Source organism: Sus scrofa, chromosome 16, assembly GCF_054392235.1.
Source record: "Sus scrofa isolate SSC_HxYL_T2T_F1_AM1 chromosome 16, Sscrofa_HxYL_maternal_Yorkshire_Landrace_v2.0, whole genome shotgun sequence".
Lineage (NCBI taxonomy): Eukaryota > Metazoa > Chordata > Mammalia > Artiodactyla > Suidae > Sus > Sus scrofa.
The window spans coordinates 59,017,610-59,031,075 of NC_139398.1; the positions used below are offsets into that span (position 1 = coordinate 59,017,610).

Sequence of the window (13,466 nt, forward strand, 5' to 3'; positions counted from 1 at the left end):
CTGCTACTTCTTTCCTTTTATCGTCATCTTTAATTTGGGTTCCTCCATCTGGTTTACATTTCTCCCCAGAAAGCCCTTGATGCCCTTATTTCCAAACTCTTCTCTGTATATGAAGCTCCTTCTTTCCCATCAATTTTTATAATCCACTCTGGAAAACACACCCAGAGCCCCTGGGCTCCTGCACATTCTGCTTTTCATTATTGCAATTGCACTGTGGTTCAACCAGTAATGTGGAAACCATGTGTCTGTGTTTGCAGTGCATTCTACTCCAGCATTTGATAACAGTGGGCTTAACACACACTCAGGCACACACAACACACACTTCTCTTCTGGGTAGTGTAGTGTTTAAATGGAGACATGATGCCATCTCTGAGAAAGGAGGATTCTGAAACGTAAGCCTTTCAATTTCAAAATGGGAAATATTTCAAAATGAGTTGCCCTAAACTCTTATATGCAGAGGATAAAAACCTTATGAGAAACATGAAAAATTAAAAAACAGGCCATTAATAAATAAAAACATTTTTCCTACAGATAATCTAGGCTTTGAGTGCTTTATCCACGGCCTCCTTTTGACATTTCCAGGATTCTTGCATTTGTATTCAAACTCATCAAAAATTGTCCCCAAGTTACCATGCAATCACTGCTTGTGGTTTTTCTTCTTTCCTCTTGATTAGTTTTCCTCTTCAGACCTTTGGCTGACTATTTTGCTACTGTTACCAGGACTGAAGTTCCTACTAGGGTTAAAAGAAAGAATGATGACTAGCGACGCTGTGTTCTCAAATTTTTTCACCCTGAGCAGGAAAGGACCATTTATAGATTGATCTCCCCATCAGACAACCATGTCACCCAATCTCCCTGCTCTGCAACTTGCCACAAGATTGATGGTAAATATAATATATATGAAAATGAAGGAGGAAAATGTATGCAAAGCTTCAGTGGTGGTGCAGGGGGCTGGAAACGATGTTGTACAGTACATCATTTCATTGGAATTTCTCATTTTCAGGACATTGACTCTAAAATTACTGTAGTCGTCGTGTTTAATGTTCCTGTATTGGGATTCCAGAGTTTTTTAAAAAATGATTTGAAGTCAGAAAAGCAATACTGACTTATTTGGACCAATGCTGTAGTGTGACAAAAAAAAAAATTGCAAGAAAATAAGAAATGCTGTACATACACACACACACACACACACACACACACACACACAGACTTATAGTGATTTGAATAATCTATCTAGTAGAACAGCAAGAAGGTTGTCAGTAAAAGAAGAAACATAAAAGAATAGTAAACTAGTGAAGCTTAAGTTTCAGGGCCCTGGGAGGGGACCTAGCAAAATTGTCAGAGGTTTTTATAAAATTTGCAAAAGTAAGCTATTTTAACCAAAATGGTTAAGATTGCTGTCTCTCTCTCTACTCCAATTTCCACTCTGTATTGAAGAAAAGGAAATAAAAGAGAGAGGACCCAAATAAACAATATAAGACTTAAAAGAGTAGAAATAACCAATACCACAGAAATGTAAAAGATCTTAAGAGAATACTATGAACAGTTATATGCCAACAAATTGGACAACCCAAAAGAAATTGATAAATTTCTAGGAACATACAACTTGCCAAGACTGAGTCAAGAAGAAAGAGGCAGTTTGAACAAACCAATCATTAGGAGTGAAATTGAATTTGAAAATTAAAAAAAAAAAAAAAAAGCCTCTCACCAAACAAAAGTCCAGGATCAGATGGCTTCGGAAGGGAATTCTACCAAACATATAAAGAAGAACTAATACCTCTCCTTCTCAAACTATTCAAAAATTTAAACAGGAGAAAACATTCCCAAATTCATTGTATGAAGCCACCATATTCCAAAACCAGATTAAGACACTACACAGAAAAAAAATATATAGGCCAATATCTTTGATGAATACAGATGCAAAAATCCTCAACCAAACACTAGGAAAATCCAACAATATGTAAAAAGGACCATACACCACAGTCAAGTTGGATTTACTCCAAAATCATAGGGATGGCTCAACACATGCAAATCAATCAATGTGACACACTGCATTAACAAAAGAAAAGACAAGAATCACATGATCATCTCAATAAAAGCAAAAAAAGTATTTGACAAAATTCAACCTCCACTCATGATTAAAAAAAAACTCTCATCAAAGTACAGAAGGAACATATGTCAACATAATAAAGGCTACTTACAACAAACCCGTAGTCAACATCATAGCTCAATGGTGAAAAGCTGAAAGCTTTCCCACTAAATTCAGGAACAAGACAAGAATGTCCACTCTCACTATTTCTATTTAAAATAGCACTGGAAGTCCTAGCCACAGCAATCAGCTAAGAAAAAGAAATTAAAAGTATTCAAATTGGAAGGAAAGAGGTAAAAATATCATTATTTGCAGATTATGTGATGCTTTATGTAGAAAATACATAACTCTATGTATTAGAACTCTACTATTAGAACTAATAAATGAATTCAGCAAGGTTGCAGGATACAAATTAATATACAAACATTTGCTGCATTTCTATACACTGACACTGAAATATCAGGAAGAAAATCTTTTTAAAAATTCCATTTAAAATTGCACCAAAAAGAATAAAATACATAGGAATAAACTTAACCAAGGAGGTAAAAGACCTATACTCTGCAAACTATTAAACAATGACGAAGGAAACTGAAGATGATAGAAAGAAATGGAAAGATAACCCGTGTTCTTGGATTGGAATAATCAACATTTTTAAAACAACCATATTGCTGAAGACAAGCTATAGATCCAATAAAATCTCTACCAAAATACCAATGGAATTTTTCACAGAATTTGAACAAATAATTTTAAAATTGGTATGGAAACACAAAAGACCCCAAATAGCCAAAACAATCTTAAGAAAGAAGAACAGACCTGGAGGAATCATGCTCCCTGACTTCAGACTAAACTATAAAGTTTGTTTGCATCAAATCAGTATGGCACTGGCACAAAAAAAGACATATAGATCAATGGAACAGGATAGAAAGCCAAGGAAAAAAAAATGGTGCTTCAATAAATGGTGCTGGGAAACTTAGCCACATGTAAAAGAATTAAATTAGAACATTCTCTATTATCATATGCAAAAATAAACTCAAAATGTATTAGAAACTTAAATGTAACTCCAGAAACCATAAGACTACCAGAGGAAAACATAGGCAGAACACTCTGACATAAATTGTAGAATATTTAATTGGATTTGTCTCCTAAAGAAAATAAAAGCAAAAATAAACAAATGGACCTAACTAAACTTTAAAGTATTGTAAAGCAAAGGAAACCATTAACAAAACAAAAAGACAACTAGAATCTGGGAGAAAGTATTTGTAAGTGATGTGACTGACAAGGGATTAATATCTAAAATATATAAAAACTCAGGAGTTCCCGTCGTGGCGCAGTGGTTAACGAATCCGACTAGGAACCATGAGGTTGCGGGTTCGGTCCCTGCCCTTGCTCAGTGGGTTAACGATCCGGCGTTGCCGTGAGCTGTGGTGTAGGTTGCAGACGCGGCTCGGATCCCGCGTTGCTGTGGCTCTGGTGTAGGCCGGTGGCTCCAGCTCCGATTCAACCCCTAGCCTGGGAACCTCCATATGCCGCAGGAGCAGCCCAAGAAATAGCAACAACAACAAAAACAAAAGACAAAAGACAAAAAAAAAAAAAATATATATATATATATATATATATATATATATATAAAAACTCATACCATTCAATATCAAAAAACAAACAACCAATCAAAAAAAATGGGCAGAAGACTTGAATAGACATTTTCCAAAAAAACATACAGACGGCGAAAAGGCACATGAAAAGCTGCCCAACATCAGTAATTATTAGAGAAATGCAAACCAAAACAAGAATGAGATACCACTTTACATCTATCAGAATTACTGTCGTCAAAAAGTCTTCAAATAAAAAATGTTGGTGAGGATGTGTATAAAATGGAACACTTGGTGGGAATATAAATTAGTGCAGCCATTGTGTAAAACAATATGGAGTTTCTAAACATAGAACTACCACATGACAGCAATTTCACTCCTGGGCATATATCTGGAAAACACAAAAACTGATTCAAAAAATACATGCACCCCAATATTCATAGCAGCACTATTTACAACAGTCAAGATATGGAAGCAACCCAAGTGCCCTTTGAATGGATAGATGGATGAAGATGTGATAGATAGATAGGTAGATACATACATACATACATACATACACACACACATACACAGATGTATAGATAGAATGGAATATTACTCAACCATTAAAGGGAATGAAATTCTGCCATTTGCAGCAGGATGGATGGATGTTAAGAATATTATGCTTAGTGAAATAAGCCAGACAAAGACAAATATTGCATGATATCCGTTATAAGTGTAATTTTTAAAAAATGATATGTATAACTGAGCCACTTTGCTGCACAGGAGAAATTATTACCACACTGTAAATCAGCTATGCTTCAATAAAACTTAAAAAATGATATTAATTTAATTTTAAAAATAAAACAAATGAAGGTATATGCAAAAAAGAAACAGATTCACAGACATAGAAAACTAGTTACCAAAAAGGAGAGGAAAGGGGAGAGGGACAATTTAGGGTTATGGGATTAATAGATACAAACTATAATGAATAAAATACATAAGCAACTAAGGTGTCTTATACAGCACAGGGAATTATAGGCATCATCTTGTAATAACTTATACTGGAGTGCAGCCTGCAAAATTCCTGATCACTATGCTGTACTCCTAAAATGGACATAATATTGTAAATCAACCACACTGCAACAAAAATATACTAAATTAAAAAATTATGGGAGTTCCCGTCGTGGCGCAGTGGTTAACGAATCCGACTAGGAACCATGAGGTTGCGGGTTCGGTCCCTGCCCTTGCTCAGCGGGTTAACGATCTGGCGTTGCCGTGAGCTGTGGTGTAGGTCGCAGACGCGGCTCGGATCCCACGTTGCTGTGGCTCTGGCGTAGGCCGGTGGCTCCAGCTCCGATTCAACCCCTAGCCTGGGAACCTCCATATGCCGCGGGAGCAGCCCAAGAAATAGCAACAACAACAACAGCAGCAGAAAGACAAAAAGACAAAAAAAAAAAAAAATTATGAAAATAAGTTATTTTAACCAAAATGGTTAAGATTGCTCTCTCTCTCTACTCAAATTTCCCCTCTATATTGGATAACATTATACATGCCAGGAGTATGTGGGGGGTCCAGCTAAGAGAAAGTTAAGTTGAAGATATGTTTAATTTGGGTTTAGCAGAAAAGGAAAATATATTTATGTTGGTCACTTGTGCATTAGCTCTGTGACTGCTGGTGTCCTGGTAGAGCAATGGCTTCCAGGAGCTCTCAGATGACCCTGAGCAACACAGAGGTTCAAAGAGACTGCATCTCAATATAAACATGTACTTTAGGGCTCAATCCCAGAAGGGTGCTGGGAGGGTGTTGGGTAGTCAAAAGAAACCAGGTTTGGGGGAGTTCCCGTCGTGGCGCAGTGGTTAACGAACCCGACTAGGAACCATGAGGTTGCGGGTTCGGTCCCTGCCCTTGCTCAGTGGGTTAACGATCCGGCGTTGCCGTGAGCTGTGGTGTAGGCTGCAGACACGGCTCAGATCCCACGTTGCTGTGGCTCTGGCGTAGGCCGGTGGCTACAGCTCCAATTCGACCCCTAGCCTGGGAACCTCCATATGCCGCGGGAGCGGCCCAAAGAAATAGCAAAAAAAAAAAAGAAACCAGGTTTGAAATATAATCAAACCGGAAGCTAATCTATGGAAAATTCTCTAATCATCAGACCTACTAAGAAATAAGTAGAGGATTCAGATTTCATCAATACCTCATCAAATCAGAAGTTTTTTCCTTGACAGAGATTTTTCGAAATATGATAACAGCTCTAAAAATGCATGTGATATGAACCTAGCAAGTTGTGACACTGCGAGAAAAAATACTTTTCAAAGAGATCAGTAATTTAGGAGTTCCCATCATGGCTTAGTTGTTAACGAATCCGACTAGGAACCATGAGATTGCGGGTTCGATCCCTGACCTCGCTCAGTGGGTTAAGGATCTGGCATTGCTGTGAGCTGTCGTGTAGGTTGCAGACGTGGCTCAGATCTGGCGTTGCTGTGGCTCTGGAGCAGGCAGGCGGCTACAGCTCCAATTAGACCCCTAGCCTGGGAACCTCCATATGCCGTGGGAGCAGCCTTAGAAAAGGCAAAAAGACAAAAGAAAAAAAAAAGAGAGAGAGAGATCAGTAATTAAAAAAAAAAAAAAAAGAAAAGAAAAGGAGTTCCCATTGTGGCTCAGCAGGCTAAGAACCCTACATGGTGTCTGTGAAGATGCAGGTTCAATTCCTGGCCTCACTCAGTGGGTTAAGGATCTCATGTTGCTGTGGCTGTGGCTGTGGCTGTGGCTATGGCTGTGGCATAGGCCTGCAACTGCAGCTCTGACTCAACCCCAAGCCTGGGAACTTCCATATGCCACAGATGTGGTCCTAGAAAAAAGAAAAAGAAAAAAAAAAAAGAAAAAACTTGAACAGAATTACCTTAAAGGATATTATAAAATTGTCATGTGAAGGAGCAATCAAAGATTATAAAGCCAAAGGCTATATTTTTTTCTCTTTTTTTTTTTTTTCTTTTAAGCTTAACCCCTTGAGCCACAATGGGAATGCCCCGAAGACTATTTTTGATGGTGGCATTTGTCAGCTTTTTCAAATTGTAATTCATTATGATTCTTTTCACATTTTAAATAAATGTTCTTTTGCACCTAATAGTCATGTTTTCAATTCTCTTGAAGAACTATATAAGCTTCCAGGCCCTACCAACCTGCACCATGCTTCTGACTCATAATTTCAGCACTGACTCTCTGGTCAGGACTTCACATGAGCTGCTTCCAACATCCACAGAGATCATAATCCTCTGAACCCTTCCTCACCTCCCAGGACCCAAGGGCTTTCATTTCTGCTTCCCTTTAGTTACTCTGGACCATGGCCACATCTTGTTCCTTTTTTCATGTGGAACCTATTTTATTTCCAAAGCTTTCAACTCCAAAGTGTCTATAGGTTAGTCTATGTAGCTCAAACTTGACATTTTTCTAATTTCTTTTAACACACACACACACACACACACACACATACAGGAATGCCTCTTCTCTTGCTCATTTCCCATCCTCATCCCTCCAAATTTCCCATGTTATGAGAATCTCTAATTCTTATCCCTCCTACTCCATACTTTATAGCAATCCCTCTCAAAATCAACCTGGTTAATTCTATTTTAACAGCTGTGTAATATTTCACAGTAGAAAGATACATCATTATGAATTCAACATTTCCCATTTGATGTCTATTCCATTTGTTTCTTGTTTTATTTGTTGAAATGTGAATAATACTGCAATAAATATTCTTTACCTGTATCTTGATGTTCTTATAGCTATAGGGTTCCCAAAACTTGTACTGGTAGTTAAAAGGTATCACACTTTTTTAAGCTTTTCATAGACACTGCCAAGATGCTTCCAAAAAGACTGTAACAATTTGCTTTTCCACCAGAAGAGTATGAGAAATTCCTCTCTGCCTACATTGCAGCAGTAGGTATTATTGCTCGTTATAACTTTTGCCAACCAGAGACATAATAAATACCTCACTGTTACCTTGATTTTACTTTATTCAACCATTAGTGAATTTAAGCATCTTTTATTTATTAATTGGACTCTCAGATTAGCTCTTCTGTGAGTTGCCTATTCATATTCTCGGCCAAATGTTATAGGGAGGGAGGTAGTCATTTGTGTTTCTCATTGATTCTTAACACTACTTTTATATTAAAAATAATTACCTTTTGTTACTCTTGTTGCTAGTATTTCTTCCAAATATACCATATTTCTCCTGATTTTTTGTGGTTTTTACATATTTAAATAACCTAAAATTGTATCTATAATAGTGTCAGCCTTTTTCAAATTAATTATAAACTTCTCTCCCTCTCTTGGTTACATATAATCTCTTAGATTCTCTTCTAAAATGTTATCTTATTGTTCACTGAAATCTTCAGGCAATCAGAAATTTCTATTTGCATATTTTGCATGAGAGGGTCCACTTTTATTTTTTCCTAGAAGAATAGCTATTATATTCAGCACTATTTATTAAGTCAGTCAGTCATTTCCTACGGAATTGAAATGCTATCTTTACAATATGGCAATTTTCTATGTATACTGGGATATACTCTTGATTCTGTGTTCAAGTCTACTTATTTGTTGATTTTTTGCCAATACCATATTGATTTTTAATATGGTAGTTTTGCTAAATATACTGATATCTAACAAGAAAAGTATCTCTTTTTTCATACTTTTCTTAGCATTTCTTGAGCATTTGCTTTTACATGATACTTAACTTATTTTTTATCCAAGTAAAAACAGCTTGAGAGTTTATTGGAATTATACTGAATTAACATAATCATTTTGGATGATTTGACATTTTATGATAAAATGTCTCCCTTTACAGCAGTGTGGTTTGCCATTCTATTTGTCCAGATTTATTTCATGTTTTTTCCTTTAGGTCCTTTACTCACCAAATTTATTTTTAAATATTTTATAATTATTTTAATATTGTCATTTCATGTCACTATTTTGAATGAAGTATTTTGCCCACTTCCTTTTCTAGATGTCATTATTAATGTAGATAAAAGTAGACTTTTTAATTTCAATTATTTATTGCATCCAGTTTTTATTATTTTATTTTATTAAAATAAAATTTAATTTTATTAGTTTTTCAAATTTTTTAATTAATTTTATTAATTCTTGCAAGTTTTTACCGGAGCCTACCGGGTTTTCTGAGTATACTATTATTTCATCAACCAAAAAAAAAAAAAAAAAAAAAAACCATGGTGTCGTTTATCTCTATTTTTCTGGAACCAAATAGTATCTGGTATTCATCCAGCTTTCCATACATGTTTTAGAAACAAATGAACCAATGAAGTAGTGGATGAACAAATTAAGTGGGCCAGAGATTATTCATATGGTACGTTAAGGTTCTTAGTATGGTAGCACCACTCCAATGAATTGCTGATTTTCCTTTTGAATGCTAGCCGTTTCTTGCCTAGAAACCACATAAGTTTTCAAATCTAGTAAAGGAGAGGACGAATAAGTATGATGACCACAAGGATTATGTTCCTGATCAGTGAAGGATCTTCCTGAGTGAGTTGTAGTGTGTGTTCTTTGAGTTTCTCTTTTCATTTGAGCTGAGACAGACTGCAAAGGGAAGATTTGTTATTCTGGCCAAGAAAACGTCACCAGCTGTCCCTGCATTTTAAAGTGAATTAAAGGAGTTCCCATTGTGGCACAGTGGTTAACAAATTCAACCAGGAACCATGAGGTTGCAGGTTTGATCCGAGGCCTTGCTCAGTGGGTTAAGGATCCGGCATTGCTGTGAGCTGTGGCTCAGATCCTGCGTTGCTGTGGCTCTGGCGTAGGCCGGTGGCTACAGCTCTGCTTAGACCCCTAGCCTGGGAACCTCCATATGCTGCAGGAAGCAGCCCTAGAAAAGGCAAAAAAAAAAAAAAAAAAAAAAGACAAAAAACAAAACAAAGTGAATTAGAAGGCTTAAGGAGGCAAACTAATGTTTTTATTGAACGAGGAAAGGCAGCTAGCCAAAGGTTCACTTGAAAGAGCATTTTGTGAAGGGTCCAGAAGCACAATAATAAAAAAATAAAGGTAGCCTAGAAAGCCTTCTACATCTAAATCAAAGAAAAAAAGGTCCACAGATAGTGACTGAGAGAAATCCAAAGAGATGCCAATTTATACACAGGTTTTCATGTGCATTTTAGTCTTGGCCGTATATTAACTCCATAGTTAAGCTTCACAAATATTGCATAATGGAATTGAAAGCATGTACTCTCCTATGTAACCTCTGTAAGTCAACTATAATTAAGAAGAGCCGGAGTTCCCGTTGTGGTGCAGTGGTTAACAAATCCGACTAGGAACCATGAGGTTGCGGGTTCAATCCCTGGCCTTGCTCAGTGGGTTAAAGATCCGGCGTTGCCGTGAGCTCTGGTGTAGGTCGAGTTGCTGTGGTTCTGGCATAGTCTGGTGGCTACAGCTCCGATTCGACCCCTAGCCTGGGAACCTCCATATGCCGCGGGAGCGGCCCAAGAAATGGCAAAAAGACAAAAAAAAAGAAAAAAAAAAAAAAAAAAGAAGAGCCAAGGCACTATGTCTATAATCTCAACCACAGCCATTCACCTTATAGTAGTGATCAGAGTTGTAAGCATAATATATTACTGAGGGAATTAACCATCATCAATGTTGTGATTTTAAAATTCCAATTCAACTAAGCATCAATCTGCATCAAAATAAATAATAAATAGGCCCCACGTGTTAGAAGCTTCTGATTTAATGCTAAAGAATATCACTTAATGCTGGAAGAGGTTTTGCAACAAACCACAGTAGCTCCCTGATCTTTGTCCAAATTAAAACATACATACACAAATGTATGAAGGTATATGGAGACTTTTCCACTTCAAGTACTGAGAACTATGTCTAGATACTTACAATGTAGCACAACAATGGGAGAAAAAATTTATGTATACATGTATGTGTAACTGGGTTCCCATGCTGTACAGTGGGGGGGAAAAGGTGTGTTGGGGGAAATAACAATAAAAAATAATTTAAAAAAAAAAAAGCAGCACCTTTGTTTTTAAATGAAAATACAATCTACAGAATGTGAGAAAATACTTGCAAATGATGCATGACACAGGATTCACATCCAAAATATACAAATAACTCACACAACTCAACATCAAAAAAACAAACAACTCAATCAAAAATGGGCAGAAGATCTAAATAGACGTTTCTCCAAGGAAGACATACAGATGGTCAAAAGGCACATGAAAAAAAAATGTTCAATATTGCTAATTATTAGAGAAATGAAAATCAAAACTACAATGAAGTATCACATCACACCAGTCAGAATAGCCTCATCGAAAAGTCACAACTAATAAATGCTAGAAAGGGAGTGGAGAAAAAGTAAACTTCCTACACTGTTGGTAGGGACATAAGCTGATGCAACCACTATGGAGAACAGTATGGAGTTTCCTTAAAATTCTACAAATAGTTACCATATGATCCAGCAATCCCACTCCTGGGCATATATCCAGAAAACTATAATTCAAAAAGAAACATACACCCCAATGCTCACTGCAACACCATTTAAAATAGCCAAGACATGAGCAACCTAAATGTCCATTGACAGTTAAATAGATAAAGATATGGTGTATGTGTGTGTGTATGTATACACACATACATATATTATATATTTTATATTTATTCCATCGTGTGTTATATACACCATAAAAAAGAATGAAATTCTGCCATTTGCAGCAACATGAAAGGACCTAGAGATTGTGATAGTAAGTGAAGTAAATCAGTCAGAAAAAGGCAAACATATGATATCACCTATATGTAGATTCTTTAAAAACTGATACAAATGAACTTATTTACAAAACAGAGAAAGACAGACTTCTAAAACAAACTTATGGTTACCAAAGGGGGAAGAGGGGAGGGATAAATTAGAAGGTTGCGATTAATATACACACACTGCTGTATATAAAATAGATGACCAACAAGGGCCTACTGTATAGCACAGGGAAATAAACTCAATATTTTGTAATCAGCTATAAGGGAAAAGAATCTGAAAAAGAACACACACACCTAAATCACTGTGCTACACAACTGAAACTAACAAAACACTGTAAATCAGCTATAATTTTTTAAAAAATCTTTATGGTGCCATACAAACATAAATATCATTATCATAGGTCAAGAAAAAAGAAACATCTTTGTTTTCAAAAACAGAAATGATGATCAGTAGACTGGACAGCATGATGCGAAAAGCTCCCCACAAATTACCAGAAACGCCAAGTACTAAAACAACAAGGCAAAAAAAGGAGTATGTTCAAGCTTGGGAAATAAACTCTGGCACAGATTACAAGAGATGGTTACCCAAAGGGTGACCCAACTGTTCTTCAAAGGAAAACACAATGTTTCTATTAGAGAATCTAAAGGAAAATCCCTTGAGAGGCAGGCAGAGTCCCAATGTAGCAACTGGCGAGAATAATACCAAGCGCTGCATCTGAGTTAACAGCACAAAGCCAAATGAGGAACATCAGCTTCCACACATACACCAGGCTACTGGGGAGGTCTGATGCTTTGAAGCATCTCTTCACATTTTTAGCTGGAGAAAGGTTTATAAAGAAAGTGTATCCCTCTAAATAAGCCTAGCCCTGCACACACACGAGTGCACTGGGGATGTGGCTCAGGTCTCCAATTTCCTTTGTGTAGCAGCTGGCACCCTGATGTTTGGCCTTTGCTAACAAGGCTGGTCCTGATTGAAGTGCTCTTGCACTTCCTCTCTGAGGACCTGCATCCTTCTCATCTATTGTGCATCTGCCAGACTTAGAATCACTTTCGTCCCTGGGCCAGATTATGTTTCAGTTCTTTTGATCACCATGACAAAGAATTTGAAGACACTAAGAGACAGACCTCTCAAAGAGGGTCCTATAACCTTAATTCCCTATCAAAGGCAGGGCTAGGAAAGAGCCCCGACATTTCCCGTATAGCTGCCTGGCCTCTGCCCAGCAGTGAGAATGTTCAACCACCAAACAGTCCTGAGTCCTCATGCTGGGCTTCTCTGCTCAGCCACTGGGATAGGCAACAAAGGGGTCTTCCCTACAGCCCAGAACAGGGCTCCTGAAGATGACCAAGAGAACACTCCAGTAAAGAGGAATGGTGCTCTTTAGTTTCTCTGGGGCAGAATGGTGATTTCAGAGTAATGATAGGCAATTATAACATCCCTTTATCTGTAGACTGACCATTCCAACAATCCTAGTTTACACCTACTGTCCCTGAATTATTACTTAAAGCACACCTTTTCACTCTCAAGAGTGTTCCACTTTGGGAAATGAATTATATTATCAACCGACTTATTTAGGATAGCAAGGACTTGAACTTCTTGATCCACCCAAGGTATCATGTGCATAAAGGACAAATAGTGTCCCTAGGTGACTTGAAAGAGCAGGTTGGGGGTTTAGAAATAGTATGCACTCTTTTCCAGTGCAGATATCAAGCCTATCTTTCCTTTTTTTTTTTTTTTCTTTTCTTTTCTTTTTAGGGCTGCACCCAACGCATATGGAGGTTCCCAGGCTGGGGTCGAATTGGAGCTGTAGCTGCTGGCCTACACCACAGCCACAGCAACGCCAGATCTGAGCCGCATCTGTGACCTACACCACAGCTCACGACAACACGAGATCCTTAACCCACTGAGCAAGACCAGGGTTCAAACCCACAACCTCGTGGTTCCTAGTCAGGTTCGTTTCCGTTGCACCACGACAGGAACTCCCAAGCCTATCTTCCAGTGAGTTTGCATTATCACTGAAAAAATTAACATAGAGGTCTCACCTGTTCCTACAGAAAGG

General features: G+C 37.5%; 1 long non-coding RNA gene across 2 annotated transcripts in view; it reads right to left on the bottom strand.

The window, feature by feature from the left end:
- Positions 1 to 13,466, bottom strand: part of LOC102159645 (uncharacterized) — a 594,616-nt gene that overhangs the window by 419,988 nt on the left and 161,162 nt on the right. The gene's annotated exons all lie outside the window — the stretch shown is intronic.